Genomic DNA, 11,738 nt, shown 5'->3' on the forward strand with positions numbered 1-11,738 from the left:
GAGAATCTGCATTCTTTCGATCCTACTCGTCGAGTGCATGAACTGACTCGTCGAGTAGGTTGAATTTTGCCTTGGACTCGTCGAGTCCCCCCAATGGACTCGGCGAGTCCACCATGCAGACAGCAACGATTTCGTCTTTTTTCACTATTTTGCATCAAGTATCAAACAAGCAAGCCTAGGCTCTGATACCACTGTTGGGTTTGGAGCAATCTAACACTTCCTAAGTGTGCATGCAACCCTAATAAACCTTGGATCTATGTTTGTCTAAATACATGCAAAATAATAATTTTCCAAGGTTTATAACCTATCTAACATGGCATGGGGAACATTTCAACATAAAAGAGTTAGAAGAGATTACATACCTTTTGGTGAGTTGGGTTCTTAGGAGTTTGAGGGCCAAGCACCAATAGTGTGAATGCCTCAAATGGAATCACAAACACCACAAACTCTTGGAAAACTTTGAGAGAGTATACACACTCTTGTATTTTCGGCCACACACATGCACACACACACTAGTTCACTAGTTTTCTCTTAGGCTTCATTTCATGCTCCATAAGCATGCTTATATAGTGTGCATGGTTAGGGTGAAACCCTAATAACCCATGTCTTTTCCTTTTCCAAGGATCCATGGGTTAAAAGCTCCATGGATCATCCATGGACTTCCACATAAGCCTAGCCCATTAACAAATGAGTATTAGCCCACACTATATAAAACAAATAGCCCATAATTTAATTAGTATTCCTTTTAATCTCTAAATTAATTCATAATTAATTTAAGACTAAAACTAATTATATAACGTAACATCATATTAATATATTATAACTCATAATATATTAATAAACATATGTGTATAACTCTCATAAAATTATCCATAATAGTTTGGATGAGATGCAACCCAAATGGACCATGCCGGTCGGGTCAAGTATATACCAAATAAGTTATGGACTTAGACACCTTATCCAACAGAGTTACAACCCCAAACTCTGGATCTAGCCTCTCAAGGCTTATATACCACGTAAAGCTGCAAGCTTTACGTTCATACATGGCACTTAGGGCTTGAAATGCCAAAATGAGTTCCATTTAGGGTCCTAAGCATAAAAGCTCTCTTCTAGCTTGATAAAGCTTGGACCTTTGGGCTTAAGGGACCTCGCCTGGTCCAGATCTAAAGTCTCAATCTCTTGGCAAGCTCAAAATACTCAAAGTCTCAAGGAAAGATGGAAAAAGCCCTAAAATGTCCTAAAAATGAGATCTAATCAAAATAGTGAGCAAGGTGGTGACTTTTTACCTTCAATAGAAGCTAAGGATGGATAACCTCAGGATCCAATAGTCTCTTCTCGTTCCAAGCCTTGATACTATTCTTCTCTTCCAATAGTGTACTAGAATGTCCAAAGTTAGCTCTTCTTTCTCTCTTAAATCAATATTGTCACACCCCAAAATCGGAACGGCGGAAACGTTCGGGGGTGGAGGACGTCATGTTTAGTATCACAAGACATGCATCATAGTAATCAAAGTAATAAGAAACCATTTCATGATAAAGAAAGTGTTTATAAAGTATGTGTTCACAAAACATAGACTACATATGTAAATAACAAAACAAGACTTGAAGCTATTATGCTCCACCTTCTAAACCCCATCGTGCATGCCTGTCTACTGGTTTCCTGAGAATACAAGTTATTTTGAAAGATTTGATCAGCATTTAAGTTGGTGAGTTCATAAGTATTTTAGTGATGTAAAGTAAGTTGAAAGTTCTTTTCAGAAAAGTTCGTTTGTTCCTCCAAAAGATCCTATATCTTCTAAAATCATGAAAGTTAGTTAAAAATGGCTCTACATTCCTTTCTATGAGTTCTAAATGGATATTAGTTCCATAAAACTCAGAGTAAACAAATAATCAGTTGTGTGAGTCTGCCCTAATTCCATAACCAGACAAGGAGCAAAAAATAAGGCGGGAGTCACACATCCCATTAATTGTTAGATCATCGTTGTATAAAACCCTGGTGTATTTCTTTGGTACTCATGGAGTTAACTATAATAGTTCCTTTATGTTTGAAGAAAACATTCTTTTAAGAATAAATCTTATTTCCTTTTAGTAAAAATGGTAACCGCAATTGTTTCTTCTATTATCACTTAGTTTACACTAGCTATATATAATCTAATGTCGAACGGATAATTATCTGTGTGAATCTGCCCTAGGCCCACAGCCAAACAAGGAACAGGAAGTAAGGCGAAAATCACACATCCAACTACCCATCGAATACTAATGATATGTATAACCCTCATGTATAAACTACGGTATTATAGAACCAATCACTTAAGGTCCTTCAAGTTATATTGGTTTAATAAAATGTATTAAACCCTTTACTGATGAGTTTCTAGTTTAGTTTACTCAATCTTCTATTGTTTGGACAACTGCTAGAAGTAATGAAGCTTTGTACTTTGACGCCTCAATCAAAATTGATGTGAGTTTTGTATATAATTGTATATTTTATTTAATATTGTCAGGTACTTTACAATTGTACTTTGTATAAATAATTTCGATTCAGTATATTGCTATCACCTCGTGCCTGCTAACCCTGGTACATTTAATCGTACTACTGTTAACGCAAACCTGGAAAGATATATTATTATGTTTTATGTAACATCCCAAAAATACGAGTCAAAAATTTCATTTTTGAAAACATATACTTAGCAAAACATTAGTAGTAAAACATACACCAACCACATCATTTCATAAAAGTGTGCATGTCTGGAAAACAGTTTTATAAAAACATAACAACGTCAGAGTACAATCCCCAGGAAGATCTCATGGTGCGGAATACAAGCGTGTGTGTGATGGGTTGCTACCGCGCCAGCTCTTTCCCCTTCGAAGAAGAGGTACCTGAAAACCAAACCTGGAAACTGTAAGCACGAAGCTTAGTGAGTTCCCCCATCATACCGCACACCATACAATTGCATATCATACATATTGTCAGGCATTTCTGTGGTGCCCGACCTACCCGGTACGGCTATTCTGGGGTGCCGCCCTACCCGTGTCAAGCCATTATGGGGTACTGACTACCCATGTCAAGCCATTCTGGGGTGCTGACTACCCTTCGGTCTTGACGACCGAACCTCGGGGACTATTTCACCCCCTACTGCTACTATCACATATATCATAACATAACATATTATCAGACATATCTGGGGTGCCTAAGCTACCCTTCGGTCCTAACAACCGAACTCGGGGACTGGTCCCCTCCTACTACCTCCATCCCATATAACATAACTTGCCAACATGCAAACATATCATCACATACTATCAGACGTACCTAGGGTGTCTGACTACCCTTCGGTCCTAACAACCGAACTCTACTACTATCACATACAACATATCATGCTAGCATATAACATATCTGGTAGTAGCAAACCTAGATGATATCACAAAGACATTCATCTATCATACATCTCCTACTGGTGGGTCGACATTGAGGCCTTAGACCCACCGCTACTGGAAGGTAACTCGCCTCGTAGTAGGTGTTGATCTGTGTGGGAATGGTCTGTCTGCTGCTGTTGCTCCGGAAATCCTCCGGCTGCAATTCCCACCAAACACTTAGTCAAATACTACTAACCGACCTCAGGGTAAACTGACCATTTACCCTTAACCAAACCATGAGTTAAAGTCAAAGTCATCATCCAGTTGACCCGACTCGCCGAGTTGGCCTGTCAACTCGCCGAGTCCCTATCCCTTTGTCTGACCACTATCCCATCTCTACTCATCGAGTTTGGCATTAACTCAATGAGTTTTCCTTCTAAGCTAAAGGCCATTAGTCCTTCATGCTACTCGCCGAGTTGTATGAACAACTCATTGAGTTCTTCTTCATCCGAAGAACACTCTATGCTGAGACTCGCCGAGCTGTATGAACAACTTGCCGAGTCTGATCTTGAGTCAAGAAGATTGCCCTGAACTCGCCGAGTTACTACATGAGTGAGTCTGGCTTCCAACCGACTGAGTCACACCCTATGACTCAGTACTCCAACCCGCAAACATGAAAAGGGGGAAAACTCGGGGAGTCGCGACTAGACTCACCGAGTCCGAGGGACGACTCACCGAGTCGGCCACATGAAATTACTATACACTCAATTTTTCTTGAATCCAGCTCATGCCATTCATAGATCTGGGTTTCTAGGGCATGAATTACACGTAAAGTTTCCAACTTTACGTGTGAATAATCACCAATGAAGGTTTTAGGGCTCAAAATGCACCAAAAGAGTAGATCTAGGGTTTTCATGCAATATGACTCCATAAAGGCAGTAGATCCAAGCTCCAGGGACTCAATCATGCCTAGATCTAGAGGCTAACAACTTATTACAACCCACAATGCAGAAACAAGCTTGGGGAATGGCTCAAGAAGGACTTTCATGTAGCTAATAGAGACTACAAGCATGAAAACAGAAGGGAAACGAGTTATACCTCAAGGAAAATGCTGAGATGACACAAAGATGTCTGGCCTGCTTCTCTTCTTCTTGATAGATCTACTCTTCTTTCTCCTCAAAAACTTCAAGAACACACCAAAGCACTTCAATCTCACAAGGACTAGGGGTATAAACGATGTTGGGAGCTCTGAGGGTGAAGGGGGCGAGCTTAGGGGCGGATAAGAGGGTTTAAATAGGGTGAAAACCCTTGAAATTTAGAGTTTCATCAGATAGCGGGGACTCGCTGAGTCCAGAATATGGACTCGCCGAGTCGCCAACTTAAATGTGTTTCGGATCACGTCTCTACTCGGTGAGTCGGACCTACAACTCGCCGAGTCCAAGGCTAAAAATGAAAAAAACACTAAGATGAATTTTTACGTACCAGGAACCAAGTGCTACAAATCTCCCCCACTTATTCTAGACTTCATCCTTGAAGTCTGCCGCTCGATCCTGAAACAGCTCGGGGTAATGCTCCATCATTTCTTCCACCGGCTCCCAAATCCATTCCGAACCCTTACGGTGCTGCCATTGCACCTTCACTAATTCCACCCTCTTGTTCCTTAGATCCTTCGACTTCCGGTCGAGGATTGCGACTGGGCGCTCAATGTAATTCAGGCTTTCATCAACCTGTATATCCTCTAACAGCACCACTGCTGAATCATTGTAACGACGTAAATTTTCAAAACAAATTTTTCATTTCTTAAAGCATGTTTTCAACCAAATCAAACCATAAAAATCCAATGTATCATATCATAATACAAAACATATCAAATCCCAAGATCGTAAAATAAATCCTCCATCAGTGTGTACAGATCACGCCGGCACCTTCCCACGGTCCTCGCTAGTACCTGAAACACATAACACAACAACTGTAAGCATAAATGCTTAGTGAAGTACCCAAAATACTACTTACACGCACATACGCCCTTCCAGGCCATGACCTTCCGGTCCATGTGTCTCAGGGGACTTCCGTCCCAAACCGGTAAACCTTCTGTTCCTACCAGCGTCGACCTTCCGGTCCACATCACAATGTCTTCTGGCCCATAACATAACGCCTTCCGGCCCATATCAAGCATAGCATATATAGCACATACAAACAGTTAACTTAATCACATACAATGCATACTTCTCATAACCTATCCGACCTTCTGGTCACACATAAATACCCTTCTAGGTACAGTATAGTGAGAAGACTCACCTCTGATATCTCGGTAACTCACTGACTCGGTAGGAATGCAATCTAGCCTCCGCCTAAACACATAAGGCAAATATTCCCATAAATATAACTGTACTCTGACCTTTCTTAACATCCTCAGAAGGGTAAAAGGCCATTTTACCCATCTTCTGACTCAAAGGCATCGCTGCTGACCAAACCCTAAAAGTCAACCAAAGTCAACGGTTAACTTTGACCCGACTCGACGAGTGCACTTGGGCAACTCGGCGAGTCCACCTATCTCCACTTAACTCCTTAGTCCCAATTAACACATCGAGTCCCTCCCTCTGCTCGACGATTCCCCAGGCATGAATCGCGGGGCTACCTTGACTCAACTCGCCGAGTCCCAAGAACAACTCGGCGAGTACATGCCATGCACAGATTCTTTTGACCTCCAGAGGTCAGATCTATTCCTCCATTCCATAGATATGGCCTTTTCAATAAATATAATCACATAATGCTCGAAACTTGATGCTTATTTACATACATAATGGCATCAAATGGTGATTTAGTCCCAAAAATGGCAACCTAAGTCCAATCACCCCTCAAGGACCCATAAAGCATACTGGTTTGAAGTCTCTGAACCTCTTTGAGTCTAGATCCAAAGCATAGACTCGATAAGGGACCAATTGATCCACATAAACATCCTCACAAGAGGTTAGAAAACCCTAATGTCTATGTTCAACACCAAAACTGAAGAAAAGTCGAATGAATACCTCAAGTTGGAATCTCTGGACTCTAAAACCACTTGCACCACACCTCCTTCAGCTTCCTCTTGCTCTTGATCACCTCCTTTTTGCTAAGTCAAAGAAAGAAAGATCAATAAAGGCTTCTCCTTTCTTCCAAACGATATAGATCACTAAAGGTGCTTTCAATGGACTGATAGCCGCAATGGGAGGCTAAGAGTACTCTTAAATAGGCTCCAACCCCGTAGGATTTAGGGTTTCATTAAACAGCGTGGACTCGCTGAGTCCAAAATGAATCCGAATGAACTATCACAACCCTACTCGGCGAGTCTACGCATCAACTCGCCGAGTTCCTTCTCATCATTCAAAAAAATATTAAATAATATACCTGGGATTCTGGATGTTACAATCATCCACAAGGCACTTCCGCAGTTGGGAGACATGGAAGGTGTTGTTGATCTGACTGAGCTCGGCTTGCAGATCCAGCCTATATGCCACCCTTCCCACCCGGGCTACAACCCTGAACGGACCAATGAATCTCGGGCCCAACATGCCCCGCTTCTTGAATCGAATGACGCCTTTCCAAGGCGACACCTTCAGGAGAACCATATCCCCGACCTGGAACTCCAGGTCTGATCGACGCTTGTCGGCGTAACTTTTCTGCCGACTCTGCGCAGTCTAAAGCCTGCTTCGAACCTGCTGGATCCTCTCGGTCATCTTGAGCACCACCTCAGTGCTCCCCATGAACCTCTGGCCAACTTCACCCCAACATATCGGGGTCCTACACCTCCGTCCGTACAACATCTCGAATGGGGGACGGTCAATACTCGCATGGTAGCTGTTGTTGTACGAGAACTCAGCCAAGGGAAGATAGGTATCTCAACTACCACCGAAGTCTAACACGCATGCCCGCAACATATCATCCAAAGTCTGGATGGTCCGCTCACTCTGACCATCCTTCTGCGGGTGAAAGACGGTGCTAAAATGCAGACGAGTGCCCAACTCATCATGAAACCTCTTCAAAAACCTGGAAATGAACTTGCACATCTCGATCTGTTATCACTGACACTGGCACCCCGTGCCACGTCACTATCTCCCTGATATAGATATCGGCCAACTTTTCGGCCGAGATACTCTCCTGAATCGGAATAAAATGGGTGCTCTTGGTCAACCGATCCACGATGACCCAAATCGAATCTACTCCTCGCGCCGTTCGTGGAAGCTTTGTGATAAAATCCATCGTAATATCCTCCCATTTCCACAACGGGATATCCAACGGTTGCATCGTGTCGTGCGGTATCTGATGCTCGGCCTTGACCTTCCTGCAGGTCAAACACCGCTCAACGTACCACACCGCATCCCGCTTCATGCAGGGCCACCAATAGTCTAGGCGAAGATCCCGATACATCTTCGTCGCCCCTGGATGAATAGAGAATCGGGATTTGTGCACCTCCTCCATCAAGATCTGGTGTACGCCTCCATGATACGGAACCCACACCCTACTGAGTAGTGTCAATATCCCTTGGCTATCATAATCGAAGGAGGTGGCTTGACCCACTATACGCTCACTCTTCCGATGCTCCTCCTTCACAGCCTCCTGCTGAGCTTCCCGAATATGTTCTAACAGGGGAGTCACTACAGTCATCCCCATGCAAATATCCCTGATCGGTGCCACCTTGTGGCTAAGCGCATCGGACACCACATTGGCCTTCCCCGGGTGGTAAAGGATCGCGCAATCATAATCCTTCACCACGTCCAGCCACCGGCGCTGCCTCATGTTCAGATTCGGCTGATCCATGAGGTATCTCAAACTCTTGTGGTCCGTGAAAATGGTACATCGAACCCCGTAGAGGTAATGCCTGTTGGATAAGGTGTCTAAGTCCATAACTATTTCTGGTATGTACTTGACCTGACCCGGCATGGTCCATTTGGGTTGCATGACACCATGCAATTGGATAGACTAAATGAGAGAAATAACACTTGGAGATTATTAATATATTATAAGTTCTAATATACTAATAATATTATTTGATTAGTTTGATCAATAATTAATTTAGAATTAATTAAGTGGTCAAAAGAGAACTAATTAAATATATGGGTTGATTATGTAAATCATCCATATCTTGTATAGTGGGCTAAGAGGTTCCATGGATTATCAAGTTTGGTTCTACCCATAGGATGCTCCATGGATGCTCCATGGGAGTTACAAACCCATGGGTCATGGAAATGAAGAGTCATGACACATTAGGGTTTACATGGTGTAACCCTAGATGTGTCAACACTATATAAGAATCATATTTTCCACCAAAATCGGTTACACTAAGGAAACAAGAGGGCTTGGCCGATTTCAAGAAGTGTGTGTTCTCTCATAAGTTTTTCCAAGAGCATTTGGTGTTGTGTGAAGCATTTGAGGCATCACACTTGGGGTGCTAGGCTCACAAGGTTTCAAGGAACACAAGCAACAACAAGGTAAGTTATTCTATTTATCATTCAAGTTAAAATTGTTCCCCATGTATGCTATAGCCTTGGAATTCAACTTTGCATGATAATTAGACAAACATAGATGCAAGGTTATTAGGGTTGCATGTACACTTAGGAAGTGTTAGAATGCTCAAAACCCATCAGTGGTATCAGAGCCTAGGCTTGTTTGCTTTTTATTTGTGCTTAAAAGTTGGAAAAAAAAAAGTCGAAAAACTTGATGTCTACGAATGGACTCGTCGAGTCCATAAGGGGGACTCGTCGAGTTCACGTGTATCTTCAACCAACTCGGCGAGTAAGTTCATGCACTCGGCGAGTAGGGTCGATAGGTTGCAGAATTTCGACTTCAGTTGCTGGAAATGAATTAGAAACATTACCCTAACTTTTTGGTACTTGAAAAACTTGTTTTAGATGGTGTAATGTCTTTGATAATTCATTTACAACAACTAGTTATCAAAATTACAAAGTTTTAAGTGTAATTTTTGATTTATGAATGAGTTCATATTCATGTTCTTGTTCTTATGATGTTTTAGATGATCATAGGAATTATTTGTAACCTATGTGGTAGATTAATTCTTGATCATAATGTGTTTTAATGGAGTCCATAACTTGTCCTCAAGTTATGGAAAACCAAGAGTCACACTTGAATTAAAACCATTAAAAGAAAAACACAAGAGTTAGAAAAATGAAGAGTCTTCATTTTATTACTCTATTAAACTCATAAGTTACAAGAAATGAAAAGTTTTGAAAGTTACAAAACTTGCCCTCAAGTTTTGGAACAAGTAAAGTTAAGTTAAAACTTTAGTTCCAACCCCTAGAATTTTAAAAGTTAAAATTCAACCCTTATACTTATATTATGATTATTTAATAATTATATCTATATATATATATATATATATATATATATATATATATATATATATATATATATATATATATATATATATATATATATATATATGTATAAGAACAAAGTCGTCTTACCGCTAGTACGCCTCATTCACGAAGCCGGTCTATAAGGTGGGTATAAGGTTGTTGCCTATAAAATGGCGACTTAATGGGTGTCTACTCTCACCCACCGCTTGCTTGACTGGTGGAGGGTCGTTAGCCGAACGGGTAAGACAAGGACTTATAAATTGTCATTCAAAGTATGATGAATTTAATAAAGTAACTAAATGTTTTATTAAATTCCCAATCTTAGTTACTTCAGGAAAATGTGAATAAGGTGCTAATCCATGAAATTACACTTTACACTTTGTCTAAGTCGTTGGTGGAGCGTGTGTGGTTAACCGGCACACTAACTTGGACTTAACAAGGTAGGTAAAGGGTGACTTAAGGTTTATTATAGTATCGGTGGAGTGTGTGTGGTTTACCGGCACATTGATTGAGTGATAAACTTTAAGGGTACCAAGTGATTTGCATGGTTACTTCACACCTCATTTTGTGATCCTCGGTATCCCAGTCACAAAACTTGGAGGGCACACTCGAGATTGAAACATGCCTTTGAAAAGCTCATTGAATCTCAAAGAATCTAGGAATTTCTAGGAATCAAACAAAACCTTATACTTAAATGTTTCGGTTTTGTGGTGGAAATTGGTGAATCGTCATTCACCTACCTTTCAAATATGGTATAGCTTAGACTACGGCAAACCTCTTCTAAGCTATGTTATATTGTGATTGGATCCTAGCCTTAATATGACATTTGGGTGTCTTATTAAGGACTCTCATAGATCTATACTAAACTTGTTCTCTTCTTTCAGATGTCTTCAAACAATGCTGCTTCTGGCTCGAATCCTAATGGCTCCTTTACTCTTATGAGTTTGTGTGGGAAAGTTACCTTTGATGGATCCAACTTCAATGAGTGGATCAGAAACATCAGGATGATAACCCACTACGAGGACAAAGAATATGTCCTTGACAAGGAGCTTAAGGAAATTGATGAGTCCACTGCAACTCCCCAGGAGATCGCTGACTTTCATACTCATGAAAGAGATGAGACCAAGGTGGCTTGTATCATGTTGGCCACAATGACAGCTGAACTCCAAAAGTCTTATGAAGATTTCTACCCTTATGAAATGCACCAAGATTTGATGGAAAGATACCATCAAAGTGCACGACAAGAGAGGTATGAGATCATCTGCTCCATGATAACAGCCATGATGAAGGACGGGGAATCCGTCACCAGCCACATGCAGAAAATGCAAAGGTGTATGGATCGTTTGTTGAAGCTTAATGTGAACTTCCCTGAGGAGCTTGCAATAGATATCATTTTCCACTCCTTACCATCGTGCTATGATCAATTCCGTATGACATATCACATGAACAAGGAAGAGGTCACCCTCAGCAAACTTCAGGGACTTCTCAAGACCGCAGAAACATGTCTTAAGGGGAAGTCGGTTGCTATCACTCCTACTCCAAACTCAACTCCGGTTTTGGCAATCGGGAAAAGTCGAGGGAGGAAGAGAAAGAGATCTTCGAAGGGTACCAAGGCTCGGACCCTTGATGGCTCTTCTTCAAGTGGAACCAAGAAAGGTTTCATTACTCCTTCTTCTGACCCAAAAGAGGCTGAATGCTTCTATTGCCATGAAAAGGCTCATTGGAAGCGGAACTTCCCAAAATACCAGCAGGATGTGAAGGATGGGAAAGTCAAACCCAACCATGCAGGTATTTACACTATCATTTCTAATAACTCACCCCATTCTAAATCTTGGGTCCTTGATACCGGTTGTGGTATTCATATTTGTTGTGACCTGCAGGGACTAAGAAGAAGTGAGGATGTGGAGCAAGGAAGAATAAACTTGATCATGGGGAATAGGAAAGCTTCACCTGTCACCAAGATTGGAGTTTATACTTTATCGCTAAGTAGTGGGTTTAGTTTAGATTTGAATAAATGTTGTTACTCGCCAGGAAT

This window comes from Lactuca saligna, chromosome 2 (assembly GCF_052625555.1).
Source record: "Lactuca saligna cultivar CGN05327 chromosome 2, ASM5262555v1, whole genome shotgun sequence".
Classification (NCBI taxonomy): domain Eukaryota; kingdom Viridiplantae; phylum Streptophyta; class Magnoliopsida; order Asterales; family Asteraceae; genus Lactuca; species Lactuca saligna.